The sequence below is a fragment of the Schistocerca piceifrons genome, chromosome 10 (genome assembly GCF_021461385.2).
Source record: "Schistocerca piceifrons isolate TAMUIC-IGC-003096 chromosome 10, iqSchPice1.1, whole genome shotgun sequence".
NCBI classification, from domain to species: domain Eukaryota; kingdom Metazoa; phylum Arthropoda; class Insecta; order Orthoptera; family Acrididae; genus Schistocerca; species Schistocerca piceifrons.
Genome location: NC_060147.1, coordinates 58,239,602 through 58,257,072, shown reverse-complemented (window position 1 = coordinate 58,257,072; position 17,471 = coordinate 58,239,602).

Below are 17,471 nucleotides of genomic sequence, written 5' to 3'. Positions count from 1 at the left end.
GAGAAGTGACTATCGTATTGTGACGAGACAGTTGCTCGGCCACCATTGACCAGACGTTTTCAGTTGGTGAGAGATCTGGAGAATGTGCTGGCCAGGGCAGCAGTCGAACATTTTCTGTATCCAGAAAGGACCTGCAAATTGCGGCCGTGCATTATCCTGCTGAAATGTAGGATTTCGCAGGGATCGAAGGAAGGGTAGAGCCACCGGTCGCAAACATCTTAAATGTAACGTCCACTTTTCAAAGTGCCGTCAGTGCGAACAAAAGGTGAACGAGACGTGTAACCAATGGCACCCCATACCATCACGCCGGGTGATACGTCAGTGTGGCGATGACGAATATACGCTTCCAATGTGCGTTCACCGAGATGTCGCCAAACACTGTTGCGACCATCATGATGCTGTAAACAGAACGTGGATTCATCCTAAAACATGACGTTTTGCCATTCGTGGACCCAAGTTCGTCGTTGAGTACACCATCGCAGGCGCTTCTGTCTGTGATGCAGCGTCAAGGGTAACCGCATCCGTGGCCTCTGAGCTGATAGTCCATGCTGCTGCAAACGACGTCGAACTGTTCGTGCAGATGGTTGTTGTCTTGCAAACGTCCCCATCTGTTGACTCAGGGATCGAGACGTGGCTGCACCATCCGTTACAGCCATGCGGATAAGATGCCTGTCATCTCGACTGCTAGTGATACGAGGCCGTTGTGATCCAGCACGGCGTTCCGTATTACCCTCCTGATCCCACAGATTCCATATTCTGCTAACAGTCATTGGATCTCGACCAACGCGAGCAGCAGTGTCGCGATACGATAAACCGCAATTGCGATAGGCTACAATCCGACCTTTATTAAAGTCGGAAACCTGATGGTATGCATTTCTCCTCCTTACACCGGGCATCAAAACAACGTTTCACCAGGCAACACCGGTCAACTTCTGTTTGTGTATGTGAAATCGGTTGGAAACTTTCCTCATGTCAGCACGTTGTAGGTGTCGCCACCTGCGCCAGCCTTGAGTCAATGCTCTGAAAAGCTAATCATTTGCATACCACAGCATCTTCTTCCTGTCGGTTAAATTTCGCGTCTGTATCACGACATCTTCGTGGTGTAGCAATTTTAGTGACCAGTAGTGTACATACTCGAAAGAATGGTGTTTTATCTACGCACCATGTTCCTTCACATCATCTCCATCCCGTTTGTAAGGTGCAGAATAAATTAAGGTCAATTTCATACCTTACATAAGAGTTTTATACAACGTAATGGGAAGGTTGATATGACACCCAACTTACTTCAATGGTAATGAGCAAATTTTCCCTTTAAGTATGTAACGCAAAAGGGATGACACTCAGTTGACGGTCTTAACACACTGCTCCTATATAATGCATGCCAATGAGCAGAAGGTGAAACAGGCAGCAAGAGGAAACGTTTTGTGTGGAAGCAGGTGTGGGCAGAAGCAAAGGCCGCACCACAGTAGGCACCACGAAAAACTCTTTGGGGGCGTCCCAAGGCGGGAGTCAGCGACCGGACAGGTGACGCGTACTGGAGAGAAAGTAACAGGCCACCAGAAGTAGGACAGAAAGAAGCTTTAGAAAAAATGTGTATTGGAATTCCAAATGGATACAAACAAAACCAGTGATGCAGTTGAGCACATGAAGAGCAAGTGGTGCACATGTGATGTACGCATGTAACTTTTAGGAGTCCAGAGCGGGCACAAAACGTCCGACTGGTGGAAACGAACTAGGAAGGAGTAAGGTGCCGAGATTTTGACACAGTTTAATGGTAGGACCGTTGCGATTGGCAGAGAGAGTTTCCACAAAAATAAGAGGAACGCTTGTATTGGTCCAAAAAAGGAGTGGCATGGAGAACTAAAGAACCCAGGTGGGGAGTCAGTTCGGCTACAAGAAAAACAAGAGCGACATGTTTGGGGACACTTCTCTGAACTGGCATCAAGTGCAGAATGGGGCGCATGACGAGAGGAGAAATTTGTTTGAACACTGCATTCATTGTGGCTGACATTCGGCTAGATATCAGCTGTAGTGTCGTTGAGCTCCAACTGTGGAGAAACGAACCAGCCATTTAGTTAATGGTTCTTGTGAGGTCCGAGAGGGCATTTTAATATGCACGCTGTTCCAGCCATGTGCGTGCATATTGCCATATTCCATGACTAGGGATGAGTACATGTTTTCTTGCATAACGAGAAACATAGGGAGAGTTTCTGCTGGATAATCATCAAAGGCTTAATCAGTTTTTGTAGGAGTTTCAGAGGATGAGAGCAGCCATGCAGACGACAAGTCATCGTAGGTAAGGTAAATACCGTGAGCAGAGGCGTAAACTTGTTGGTGCACCAGCTTACATCCATTGTAAATTTGTCACAAAACTAACCGTCCCCCATAGACTTGATGGTCATCCTAAATAGTACTGAAATTTGAACTGGAATCTGATGACTTATCATAGTACTGGTCAACATCATGACATGACAGCACCATGCATATATAGTCATAAGAATAATTTTGTAAAGAAACTTCTAGTTAAAATTTACCATTGTTCTGTTTGGGATTATTTCACTTTCTGAGGACGAGATGCGTTCGTTTGACAACTGTCGTGACATTGTCACACTGTAATCTGTCTAAATGCATGTATTTCTGTGATAAGATTGCAACATTGAACCAAAAATATTTACAGCTTACACAATTGTTGTTCTATCCTCAAAACCATATACGTTCTATGGCCTTCCTCCGGTGCGAAACAAGGTCGTGTATGCCCTGTCGAAACCAATCCTTGTCCTGGTGGTGGAGCCAGTGCTTTACTGTGTGCATCACCTCGTCATCATCCTCGAATTGTCTACCACGAATGGCATCCTTTAATGACCCATACAAGTGGAAGTCTGATGGGGCTAAGACAGGGCTGCAGGGTGGATGGGGTAACACTGCCCAATCTGCCATGAAGTCTCATAATAGCGCACACTCCACTGCAGAGTGAAAATCTCATTCTGAAAACATCCCCCAGACTGTGGCTAAGCCATGTCTCCGCAGTATCCTTTCTTCCAGGAGTGCTAGTTCTGTAAGGTTCGCAGGAGAGCTTCTGTGAAGTTTGGACGGTAGGAGACGAGGTACTGGTGGAAGTAAAGCTGTCAGGACGGGGCGTGAGTCACCCTTGGGTAGCTCAGATGGTAGAGCACTTGTCCGCGAAAGGCAAAGGTCCCGAGTTAGAGTCTTGGTCCGCACACTGTTTTAATCTGCCAGGATGTTTCATTGTCTAACCTTGTTTTGCCGTCCTCTGACTTGGGTGGGACCGAGCGTTATCGTGTGGCAGCAAAGCATCTCAGGCGTACCTGTGGCGCCAAAGTCGCCGGAAGCGCGTCTTGAATTTTGTTCATGTGTTGACATATGCTTCTGAATTAAGTGTACCGCCTCTCGGCATCACATCAATGAGAATAGCACCTTCACAATCCCAGAACAAAGTGATAATGGCCTTACTGGCGGAAGCAGTGGCTTTGCATCTTTTCTTCTGTGGGGAGTGGGAATGGCGCCATTCCATCGACTGTTGTTTTGGGCTTAAAATGCTGAACCCAGGAATGACAGGATTTTTTTCTGTGTACTGGAACATACTAGACAAATGGATTTTGCTACACTGAATAAAGCATACATTGAAGTCTTTATTGGTATTTTTTATTACAAATTATTATGTTCACTGTGTAAATGGGTCCGCAGCTCGTGTTCGTGCGGTAGCGTTCTCGCTTCCCGCGCCCGCGTTCCCGGGTTCGATTCCCGGCGGGGTCAGGGATTTTCTCTACCTCGTGATGACTGGGTGTTGTGTGCTGTCCTTAGGTTAGTTAGGTTTAAGTAGTTCTAAGTTCTAGGGGACTGATGACCATAGATGTTAAGTCCCATAGTACTCAGAGCCATTTGAACCATTTTTGTGTAAATGGGATTTTCCCGAGGCCTTTCTGGAAGGAAGCAGATCGACGGTTGTCACTGTAACTCCGGTTGTATTTATCTGAAACATAAAATTAATATATCATCCTGATCTTTGCAGATGAAATCTTAGTTCATCGAAGGGACTTCCAAAAAATGAGTTTTTGACGAAATAATTGCTAGATATGAAGGTTGTCCAGAAACTAAATTCCGATCGGTCGCGAATGGACACCGCAGTGAAAACCCGATAAAGCTTTGCACAGGCGTGTTGGGCAGTGTCTCTAGTAAGACGGTCGATCGCATCAAGACGCTCTTTCCACTTGTGAGCGCACTGTGAGCGAGTAAAGGTGCCCAGAACAACGATGTCTCCCGCCAAGTAGGAGGGCCCGCTGAGAGGCTTCGCCTTAATGAATGCAGCCCACCTAACACTTGTGCCACGCACTTCATGGCAATTCTCAGCCACACTCTGCAGGGGCAGTGAAGATGCTCCTGCAGCCTTTCGATGGGAAGTGTTTGATCACCCACAACAAAACCCTAATTGGCTCGTCCCGAGTATCATCTCTGTTCACATGAAACGCTGGTTACGAAAACAACACTTGGGGACAGGCTACATTCTGTAGACCAGCGTAGAGAATATTTGGAAAGCACAGGCGACTGTCTTGTATGACGATGGTGTTGGAAATTTGGTACAACGCTTCGACAAATGTCTTAAGTCGGAGCGGCGACTACGTACAGAAGTATCTGGAAAGTGTAGTTAACTCTTGAAAATTAAATGTTTCTCATTTTCACTGTGATTTACATTTAGCGACCGATCGGAACTTACTTTCTGGACAACCATCGTCTCTGAAAAAATGGCAATTTTTAGGAACTCTTTTTTTGGTCCGAAACAGAGAAAGAGAACTCAGTTTGCTTCAAGGGAGACGGAAAATCAATAGAATCGGATGAAAATTGCGGCGTCTGTGACAGGAGCCATGGCGATAAAACATGGTTGTGAGAAAACGTATTTAAAGTTTGACAGGTATGTATCATACATAAAAAAGGACAAAGCTTGAAACGTGCGGGACACCACCAATGCCTGGTCCATAGTAACTATCGTTCCGGCTATTTGATGGCCAGTTCATGCTATTTTGACCTGATAAGCCCTCATTTTCATCCTCGAAGTCCTTTTCTTCCATGAAGGCATCGCCGCTAGCGTTTCATCGCCGATTTTGATTTTATGGGCATTTTTAACGTGCATTAATGCAGTCTGGCCTACATTGAGTAGATATACGGCAAAGGTTTAAACAATGTTGACAATTTCGCTTCGGCTGTATGTTGTTATTGGAGCGTATATCCAAATGAGACTATTGAAACTTTCGTTCACAAATTGAGTAAAACCACTCAAAAACGCTCCAGCAAATCAGGTTTCCTCAAATCGGTGTAAATAGGGAGCTTGAGCGCGGAACCGCGGTGTGTCGTGCACGCTCCTCTTCAAACGCTCGCAGAATCGTTATTTTTTGGAGTTCGCACATTATATTTTGGAAAATAATTCATCAATGTATATACACTCGAATTCCATAATTACCAAAATTATAAGTTTTTTCAACCCTCAAACTGTCTTTTGACCTTAACTCAACAAGATATTGTAGCGCGTTATGCGTCATCACCCAGTCAAAAAAATGGTTCAAATGGCTCTGAGCACTATGGGACTTAACGTCTGAGGTCATCAGTCCCCTAGAACAGAACTACTTAAACCTAACTAAGGACATCACACACATCCATGCCCGAGGCAGGATTCGAACCTGCGACCGTAGCGGTCGCGCGGTTCCAGACTGAAGCCCCTAGAACCGTTCGGCCACTGCGGCCGGCCTGGATTTAAGGAACGCAGACTCTGAAAATAGCTCTGTGTCGAGGTAGTCGCATATATTCTGGATTATGTTTAAATCCGGAAAATTTGGTCGCAAGGGAGTACGGCAAACTCATCGTGGTGGTCTTCGAACAACGCACGTAGACTGCAAGCTGCGTAACACGTTGCACTGTACTGTGAAGGAACAAACTGGGGTGGATATGGTTCTGAAGGGTAGATGAATACCTGTGTTGATCCATTGTGCCTTAGAGAATGATGAGATCACTCAGGGAACACCACGAAAACATTCCCCACATCATTACGTCCCATCTCCCGGCCACAACCCTCCAAAACATCGTTGCAAAGTGTTTGCCTTCAGACATGTCGAGCCGTACACTCAACTACTGTCTGTCCGATGGAGCGTAAAACTCAATTCATCTGCAAAGGGCAACTCTCACGGAACGTCCAGTTGCGGTAATGGCGTGCAAACCGCAGCCTTCGTTGCCGATAAACAGGAGTCAGCATGGAAACATTTACCAAGCGTCTCTTGCGGAAGCAACGCTTGCTGAAGCGTTGTTGTGGAGACATTGTTGATGGACCCTTGGTTCATCCGGGCAGTCAGTTGATCAACAGTTCCACGTCTATAGGCCTGTGCACATCTCCTCATCTCTCGTTCGCCCCTTCTCATCTATGAACCGCATTGCGCCGGTGTGTATACCGCCAGTCTGCCGTGCACGGTGTATTTTAAACACAGCGGCACGTCGTTTAGAAACTTAGCTGTTTCGGAAATGCTTCCACCCTTTGGCCGAAAGGCAATGATCTTGCCCTTTTGCAAGTCAGATAAATCATTCCGTTTCCGCATTACGACAACGACTATGCTGTGTACCGCGTTCTCCCGGTACACTTTTTACAGGAGGTAAAATTTAAGCTGACAAACCAGAATAACTCGAAAAAGAAGCTTCACACGAAAAAATGTGTGGAATTCAAAGGTGATTTTTTTTTCAAGGGAGACACCTGCTGGTGCCAAAATTAGCCCGCCACCCCAGCACCCTGGAGATGCGGCGGGTGGTAACTAAAATTTCAAATGGGAACCCCCATTTGTTATTGCAGCATCAGAGTCCACATAAAATACAACGTACATTTTGTACTTATATGCATATCCATATAAGTACATACTTCTGGCAATACCGGCACGACCTCCTCCTTCTGTGGGGATGCACACATATTACCCGAAATCTTACAGGACTTGGTAAGAATGCCTTCCACGAGTAATGAGAGTGTTGGGTAGGGACACTACGAATGTAGTGTGTGGACGTATCAGGCGAGTATGTGGGTCTCACGGGAGACGTGTGCGGGATAGTACCTGCAGTGTCCTCGGTGGCTCAGATGGAAGGAGCGTCTGCCATGCAAGCAGGAGGTCCCGGGTTCGAGTCACGTTCGGGCCACACATTTTCACCTGCCCCCGTTGATATATATCAACGCCCATCAGCAGCTGAAGATATTAATATATACTTCTAATAAAGTACATTTTGTCTTAAACATTTGTATCGATTCTTGGTAGTTGCCGCTGTAGTTCAAGAAAATCCATGTTCTCATTTTTGCGTGGAAAATGCTGAATTACAGCACTAACTACCAATAATGGAAACAAATGCTTAAGACAAAATGTACGTCGTTTTTTTATGTGGCTGGGGTGGCGGGCTAATTTTGGCACCAGCATATGTCCCCCTCGAAAATAATCAACTTTGTATTCTACACATTTTTTCGAATGAAGCTTCTTTTTCGTGTTATTCTCGTTCGTCAGCTCAAAATTTATCCCCCGTGCATCTCCACTGCCGCTGCTGACACATGCCGCCTGTAAGTGGTTACTGCTCTGACGTCGAAGGTGGCGGTTACTGGACAGTCCCGCATCCCCTTCACCCCTAGCATTGCAGATCTGACTATTGGGCTGGTCTTTCTACTCGTTATAAGACGATCTGCTTACTCACTTTAACCTGAAATCAATAAATCATACTCAAAATAATCGAGAGGATGTTGAAAGTAATCGTCAAAAATTATTGTTATGGCAACATGCGTACGGAAATATGTAAAGCTGTATCTCTGACAATATTGTCGGTATCTATATTTTTTCTCTAAATATATATAGACTAGCTAGTAAAACTTTACTATTGTACAACCGCAAATTTATTTTCAGTTCCTTTATTCAAAAGCTACCGTTACCGGATTAGAATCACTAACATTCATCTTCAGACATTTTCATGCTTTCCTTACAACATGTGGTGCGTTTTTTGCCGATTAATTGTTCTAAAATATAAATAATACATAATTATAAGCACGCCGCACAGATGGTTGGGTTACAGATTTGCGTTGGATGTGACTTACGTGAAATGTCGGTTTGGAGTGTATGTTTTCATAGTTTTCGTCCAAAAGATGAGAATAGATTCCCACTGCATTCTTATCGTTGCACACCTAAATTTCTTTCACAGAAAAGTTTAGATTTGTCACAGAACAGATTTCTAACATGCACCACATGTTTTGATACATACAAAGTGCTTACAAACATATGAGTGTCAAAGATGATATATAGTAACATTATAAAGATGTTCCATGTTTGGAAAAAGATCATATATTTACTCATGCAGCTGAAACGACTTTTACACTAGTACAGAGATACATTGATTCTGTGAGTCTTGGAGCGAATAATGTTACATTAGTTATAAAGTTGTTCCTTTTTTTGAGTACTGTATGGGTGAGACAGTACATAATTTATTTACGTTTAGCATCATGAGAAGTGTAGAAACATATAAATTTGCTACTTGAACTGCAGGTAGGCGCAGGAATATTATTTGCTTTGGAGGGTGGAAAATAATTTTTGGAAATTTTTCAGGATAGGGGTGTTAGCTTATTCGGTTTGTTCATTAAGGATGTAGTCTGGGGTGCTGTTTGTGTGTGTGTGTGTGTGTGTGTGTGTGTGTGTGTGTGTGTGTATTTCTACTTCTTCTAATATACATCCAGCCACTATGTCTCCAAATGTAAATAAATAATGTACTGTCTTACCTATACAGTACTCCAAAAAGAAGGAAAAACTTTATAATTAATGTAACAGTATTCGTTGTAAGAGTCACAAAATCAGTGTCTCTCTGTAATAGTGTAAAAGTCGTTTCAGTTGCATAAGTGAATATATGATCTCTTTCCAAACATGGGACATCTTTATAATGTTACGAAATATCATAACATCTTTAACACTTATATGTTTGTAAGGACTTTGAAAGTATCAAAACATGTGGTGCATGTTAGAAATTTAATCTGTGACAAATCTAAAGTGTTCAGTGAGAAAAATTGACGTGGGTAATGATAAGAATGCAGTGGGAATATATTCGCATCTGTTGGACGACAACTATGAAAACCAGCACTCCAAACCGACATTTCACGTAAGTCACATGCAACGCAAATCTTTAACGCAACCATCTGTGTGTGGCGTGCTTATAGTTATGTATTATTTGTATTTTAGAACAATTAATATGTAAAAAAACGCACCACATGTTGTAAGGAAAGCATGAAAACCATCTGAAGATGAATCGTAATGAATCTAATCCGGTAACGGTACCTTTTCAATAAAGGAACTGAAAATAAATTCTTGGCTGGTTGCTGTCCCAACAACATCAAAATTTGTCTTCAAATAACAGTCACAGTCTCCAGCCATGTCATCATATGACAAAACGGCATTTACCATCGTTATAATAAAATTTGATGTGCAGATGTTGAGTTTGTATAACGAAAACCTTTATTCCCACACGTAAGTATTCTGTATGAGAAAGAAAAGCAGAAATTAATTACCGAGCGAGGTGGCGCAGTGGTTAGCACACTGGACTCGCATTCGGGAGGACGACTGTTCAATCCCGCGTCCGGCCATCCTGATTTAGGTTTTCCGTGATTTCCCTAAATCGCTCCAGGCAAATGCTGGGATGGTTCCTCTGAAAGGGCACGGCCGACTTCCTTCCCTGTCCTTCCCTAATCCGATGAGACCGATGACCTCGCTGTTTGGTCTCTTCCCCCAAAAAAACAACAACAACAACAGAAATTAATTACTCTTCCTATAAAAGACGATAAATCAATTCTCTTGTATCTGATTGCGATTTTTAAAATATTCTCTAACATCCCCTAACAATTAATACTGTAATACTGTACGCAACAGACAACTTACCTCGTCTTGACGCTCCAACTTCATGAATATTCTGCGTCCAGCAACATGCTGGAAATGAAGAAATAGTGCGATCTATGCAGAGTACAATACATGGTCGAACTATTTTTTATGGAAACTAAATGATCAGATGGGACTCAGTCTACAAGCATTAAGAGGTGTACAAAATGAAAGGGAACAGTAGAAAATTTTAATTTACTATATTCTGAAAACTGACGATTCGCACAGCGATAAAACTTTACTCAGACCTTTCTTTTCCTTGGACAGCTATATTAGGAAACAATTTCATTATTTCACAATTTCTTTAATCCGTTATCTCGTATCTGGTCACAACAAGGATACCAATATCACTTTCAATGCGTGCATACAGAAATCTCAAAAAATCCCCCCAGTGTACAAGCAAGCAACAACTACGCCCAGCATAGAAGCAAATTACCAAAAGTTCTTGATTAGTACAGAGATCTCCTCTATTTAACAGCGAAATTCCCAGACCGTCGTGCAGTTCATATGTTACGTAATTTATTTTTATCACCAGTTTCGGCATTCCACTATGCCATCTTCAGACCCCATATGTATATCTCAAAAATAAACGATACTGGGCCATATGTTCCTAGATGTCGTGAATTCTTAAACGTATACCAAGTGCAATTCACGACATCCAGGAATATATGGCCCAGTATGCCAATACTGTTTATTTTTGAGAGATGCATATGGAGTCTGAAGATGGCATAGTGGAATGCCGAAACTGGTGATAAAAATAAAATAACATCTCAATTTCACGACTTTCAGTGAATTTCATTGTTAAATACCTGACCAGCCGCTGTCCCATGTCCACAATGGATCACCAAAGACCAAAATCTCCTCAGGAACTACTACTAGCACGGTCAGGGCAGGCTGCGACCTCTCCTAACGCGCCTCTTCTCTCCATGCCAGGCTGCGCCCGACCATCCTCAACAACTGTTCACTCGCTACCAACTCACGACAATAATATCTCAGGGTGGAGTTTGTGCGCGCACGCACCAGCAGCTTTCCAAAAATAAATATGAAGGTCCAACTTTCAAGGTCAACCAAGTTCAAGACAAATTCGCGTTGTAATGGTAGGACACTATGTCCTGTTACGAACGCAAGTGTGGAATGTGGAGAGACGTTTGGGTGCTGTTTCGAATGAAACGAGAAGCAGTTCCACTTTTCGGCGTCTTTTTAGCATAACGCACGGCGAGCGCTGGTGCTAGAATTTTACGCAGCGCTACACGTGCGAGGTGGCGATACGGTGTGCCACGTGCAGTATACTGTACGCCCAGAGGCGGCTTCAAGCGCCGTCGGATTTTATACAGCGCCTTAACGCGGCAGTGGGGTCGCCTGATATCCGAACTCGGCACCAGCGCCGCATTACCGTAAGATTAAGGCCAGGTGGCGCTGGCAGCGCTATGGGGGGGCTAGCCGGCGGATGGAGGGGGCCTCCGTGGCTGGAATGGCCTTACATCCAACCGAGGGCAAGGGGGTGCAAGAAACACACCGGCCGAGAACGGTAGGCGGACGCATCCGAAATAACGATGTGCTGTGAGACCACATCTGCGTCTGTACTCTGTGAGTCACCTTATGGTGCGCGGCGGAGGGTACTTGTTATACCTCTTGAAAGTGGTACCCTATTAACTTACTTCGCTCGCCAATTTTACCTCTCCATGGCTTACTACTGTGTTGTTAAATTTTTATGCCAGATACATTAATGTCTGTCACGTACTGGAGGAGGATTTTACACTTATTTGTTTATGCGAATAACTCATTTGCAGGGCACATTAAATGAACTTAGGTTTTACTTCTTTATATTTATTTAATTTTCGTAGCCCCCCCTCCCCCCAAATTTACTTCATCCTTCGAGAGCGTCACTCTCTTTCTCCCTGAGTACACTAGTTTCCATTTGCAGACTTCTATCTTTCCTTAAATCCTGCAATTAGGTTATTTAAGGGAACACAGCGCAATTTTAATGTTTTATTGATTATTTAAGTACAAACCAAGTTTCAGTCTTTAACGCGGTTTTCCAGTATTTGATATTGTGTCTCTAACATACAGGGCTATTACAAATGATTGAAGCGATTTCATAAATTCACTGTAGCTCCATTCATTGACATATGGTCACGACACACTACAGATACGTAGAAAAACTCATAAAGTTTTGTTCGGCTGAAGCCGCATTTCAGCTTTCTGCCGCCAGAGCGCTCGAGAGCGCAGTGAGACAAAATGGCGACAGGAGCCGAGAAAGCGTATGTCGTGCTTGAAATGCACTCACGTCAGTCAGTCATAACAGTGCAACGACACTTCAGGGACGAAGTTCAACAAAGATCCACCAACTGCTAACTGCATTCGGCGATGGTATGCGCAGTTTAAAGCTTCTGGATGCCTCACGGTTTAAAGTTTACGGCCCCTTTTTCTTTTGCGAAAAAAACGTCACAGGACACGTGTATCTGGACATGCTAAAAAATTGGCTCATGCCACAACTGGAGACCCACAGCGCCGACTTCATCTTTTAACAGGATGGTGCTCCACCGCACTTCCATCTTGATGTTCGGCATTTCTTAAACAGGAGATTGGAAAACCGATGGATCGGTCGTGGTGGAGATCATGATCAGCAATTCATGTCATGGCCTCCACGCTCTCCTGACTTAACCCCATGCGATTTCTTTTTGTGGGGTTATGTGAAAGATTCAGTGTTTAAACCTCCTCTACCAAGAAACGTGCCAGCACTGCGAGCTCGCAACGATGCTTTCGAACTCATTGATGGGAACATGCTGCGCCGAGTGTGGGAGGAACTTGATTATATCTGCCGAATGACTAAAGGGGCACATATCGAACATTTGTGAATGCCTAAAAAAACTTTTTGAATTTTTGTATGTGTGTGGAAAGCATTGTGAAAATATCTCAAATAATAAAGTTATTGTAGAGCTGTGAAATCGCTTCAATCATTTGTAATAACCCCGTACATTGTAGGACACTTAACATGTTTTCAAGCTCAGTGTTGGTCATAAATTAAGAAAAATATTGACTCCTCATGAAATGCGAGATGTAAAATCACCATCTTGTAACAGATCAATAAATAATCGTGGGAGCAATTGGTAAATAAAAGATGAGCACATGTCCTTGAAACATAAAAATAGTGAAATCAAAGAGTATGAGCAATAGAACAACTGAATACGAAATGACAAAGTGTCATAGATATATGACTATTTATGTTAAATATCTTCAGAATACATATAATTACACACACACACACACACACACACACATATATATATATATATATATATATATATATATATATATATATTCCGAAGATATTTGACATTAACCCTTTGCCGTCCGCACGTCTCGTACAAATTTATTCGCTTGAAGACGGCAGCGTTAATTCGGATTACTTGGCTTGTCACCGACCGTTCTTGAGATTAGTGGGAGATAATAAATTGTTGCGTTTCACTAATCTCATCGTTAGTTCTCATAAGTTCTCAACCCTGTTCCCCTACTTCCATGAAATTTCGAGAATATACATACGTACATAAATACAAAATTTGCTTGTTTCATATTTTTTGTTTATTTGAATTGTCCCTGAGACACAGAATTTCTCTTCATATGTTATGTAGCAAAACAGTCTCCAAGATGTAACGCAACTCCACAAGACTTGCACATTAAGTTTGTTCTTCTTTTTTGTTGTTTTTGGAACATACATGGCAGTTTATTCATTTTCGTTTATTCGTTTCGGAAATACGTAGGGCTATTAATTGGTGTTGCTTTATGCGATCGGAAAGTCTGTCAACCGGATCATGATGAGACGTACGGGATGTATCGGCAACCTCCAAGCTTTGCTCCGCGCAATCATCGTAAATAATCGTATCATCTCTTTCGTCGGCCATGATGAAAGGGCACAGGTGCTAATAAAAAGAAAGAAATTGTGGACGTATGTAACTTACTGTTACCTAAACAAAACACCAACAGAATGCAAAAGATAGTAAAGTGCTGTCGCCGGACACTTCGCGATACTATACTCACTACACCACTGTGCTGTCGCCGGCCACTGAGCGACACTTTGCATACGACACCACTGTTGTGTCGCCGGACGGCAGAGCGTGCAGAGTGTTAACTGTCATATGTCCATGATACTTTGTCATTTTAGTATTCAGTTGTTCTATTACTCATACTCTTCGATTTGACTATTATTATGTTTCAAGGACATATGCTCATCTTTTATATACCAACGTAAGCCTGTTATTGCTAAATACGACGCGCTACCACGATTATTTACTGGTCTTGCACAACATGGTGATTTTCCGTCAGGTATTTCGTCGGGAGCTAATTCTTTTCTTAATTTATGGCCAACTTTGTGGTTCACAACATGTTAAGTGTAATATATGTTAAAGACACTAAATCAAATACTTGAGAACGGTATGAAAGGCAGCAACCTGGATTGTACTTAAATAAACAATAAAACAGTTAAATGGCGGTGTGTTCCTTTAAAAATTATTGCATGACTGTTGCTCAGCAACATCAAAAACCCGCCATTAATGTCACTTTTATAAAAAGTGTTCTGCCGTGCGGGATTAACCGAGCGGTCTAGGGAGCTGCAGTCAAGGACTGTGCGGCTGGCCCCGGCGGAGGTTCGAGTCCTCCCTCTGGCATGGGTGTGTGTGTTTGTCCTTAGAATAATTTAGGTTAAGCAGTGTGTAAGCTTATGGTCTGATGACCTTAGCAGTTAAGTCCCATAAGATTTCACACACATCATTATATTAAAAAGTGTTCTGTTATCTGTTACCAGGGCATGCTGAAAAGTAATTCCCCCGAATTTTTTATTCTGTTATCAATTGTGGCTCACTAATACACGTCGTGCATGTTACGTGGTCGACTTTCCCGATTCGCTGACGCAAGTTACAACCATCTGCTGCTACAGTACTCCGAGTTGTAGAGAGTAACATGGCCGTGTGTAACGTAACTTCTTAGGTGCGTGGGAAACAGCCCGGAAAACTGAACTGCAAACTCGAAGAGTTGGTTCACACGTGGGACTCCATCTGCTTCAGCATGACAATGCCGAATTACACACGAGAGCTGCTACATCTATCCGAAGCCTTGCGGTCACTGTCACCAATCGTTCTGCAGACAGTCCCGACTTGGCCCCGTCTGATTTTCATCTGTTTCCAAAATTTGAAGAAGTCACTTCACTTTATAGTGATGAAGCGGTTCAGGCAGAGTCGATGTTGTGGCTGCGTTAACAGAGTGAAAGATTCTACTCTGAAGGTAAGGACAAACTGATCTCTAATTGGGATCAAATGACTCTGAGCACTATGGGAGGTCATCAGTCCCCTAGACGTAGAACTACTTAAACCTAACCTAAGGACATCACACACATCCATGCCCGAGGCAAGATTCGAACCTGCGACCGTAGCAGCAGCACTGTTCCGGACAGAAGCGCCTAGAACCGCTCGGCCACAAAGCCCGGCCTCTAATTGGGGAAAAAGTATTCGTCTCCAGTGTGGCTAAGTGGAGAAATAAATATGTAGATGTGAATAGTAAAGATGTGTAATGTCAATAAAGTCTGTTTCATTCTAAAAACTTAAAGATTTTTAATACAAAAATTCGGAGGCATTACTTTTCAGCAGGCGATTATTATCACAGTGTTTCTCATGTCTTTGTCTGTTTCACTGATCCATGTAAGTTTGGATTCGTAACTGTTTACTAAGTTGGAGACCTGCTTGGTTAGTCTGATACTATCCATTCTGCGTGTATGTTCATAAACTGCAGTCTTCTTTTCCTCATTACATCAGTGAGGTTTTTCCTTTTCGAAAAGAGCTCTTCGTTTGATCATAATTTATTCAGCATTGTTATTACTTTTAGGTTTCGGTATGAAAGCCCTTCCATGCATGTCTCACCACGAGCTATTTCACGTGGAATGGAGATTTCTACGAACAGCTGGAAGGGGTGGCCATGGGTAGTCCTCTCAGTCCAGTGGTGGCCAACCTTCATGGAACAATTCGAAGCACAGGCACTGGACTCGGCGACTTGCAAACCTAAGGTGTGGTACAGGTACGTCGATGATACTTTCGTCGTGTGGAGCCATGGTGAAGAACAGCTCGGTGACTTCCTAAGACATTTGAACAGCCTCCATGCCAACATAACATTTACCATGGAAGTAGAAAAGGACAAGAAACTGCCATTTCTAGATGTGCTGATCACAAGGGACGGCGAAAACCTGGGACACAGCGTGTATCGAAAACCGACACACACGGACCGATACCTGCACAAACTGTCAAACCACCACCCGAGCCAGAAAAGAGGCATGATTAGTACGCTCGTAACGAGAGCAGGACGAATATGTGAGCCGCAACACCTCAAACGAGAAATGCAACACCTGGAAACTGTCCTGAGGAGCAATGGGTACTCCAAAAATTATATTAGAAGTGTAACAGAGCCAAACACTCGGCGAAGTAAGGAACCAGAAAAAGAAATTTCGGGTACGGCCTTTCTGCCATACATTCCCAGAGTGCCGTATATTGCGCAAACATGGCGTAAAGACGATTTTCAAACCGAAAAGGAAGATCAAAGAGTGTCTTAGATCGGCGAAGGAGAAAAGAGACCCACTTGCAATGTCGGGAATATACCGTATACCACGCACATACGGAAAAGTTTGTCGGAATGACTGGACGATCCATCAACACCAGGATCAACGAGCATAAGCGACATTGTAGGTTGGGGCAGGTGGAGAAATCGGCCGTGGCAGAGCACGCACTCAATGAGACCGACCACGTAATAAAATTCACCGACACGGAAGTTCTGGCTGTAGAGAAGCACTATCACACGCGCTTGTTGAGAGAAGCTGTAGAAATACAAAAACACGCGAACAGTTTGAACAAGAAAGAGGAAAGCCTTAAGGTTAACGGATCCTGGCTTCCCGTACTGCAGCTAACGACCGTCGCAGGTAGCAAGAGGAGAACCGCACCGGAAATGACCGCGGAGAAGCCCTCGGACGTTGGCGCGCCAGGTACATATAGTCTGCGGCCGCGAGCTCGGCTCCAGTTCACCACCGGCAATGGAGGGTGAAGCTTTGACAATGCCAGCCACTCGTGCTGGCGAAACGTCAGAAAAATCATTAGATGAACGTCGGCCGAAGAACCCGAGACAGACCCCAATAGGCAGTTTGTTTTTCGGTATTTTCTTTGTAATTCTTCTTTCCACGTTTTACAAGTCTTTCAACATCTCCAAATCTTCTTAGTTGAAGAGTATCTGTTACACATGGTGTTTCAGCGCTTACTACTCTGTGATAGTATCATAGTTTTGTGTTGCAGGACAAAGATTTTGTGTTATATATGCGTTTCGTAGTATGAAAAGCCTATTACACTTTATTAAAACTGTATTTTCCATTCCTATATTGTTTTTGTATTGCTCGTCATCCATTCTCTTAGGTATTTAAAACAGTTTGTTTCAGATACTGTGTTGTTACTAATTTTCATATTGGGGGCAGGGGGCATAATCAATATTTGTCATGAACTGTGTTTCTTCAAA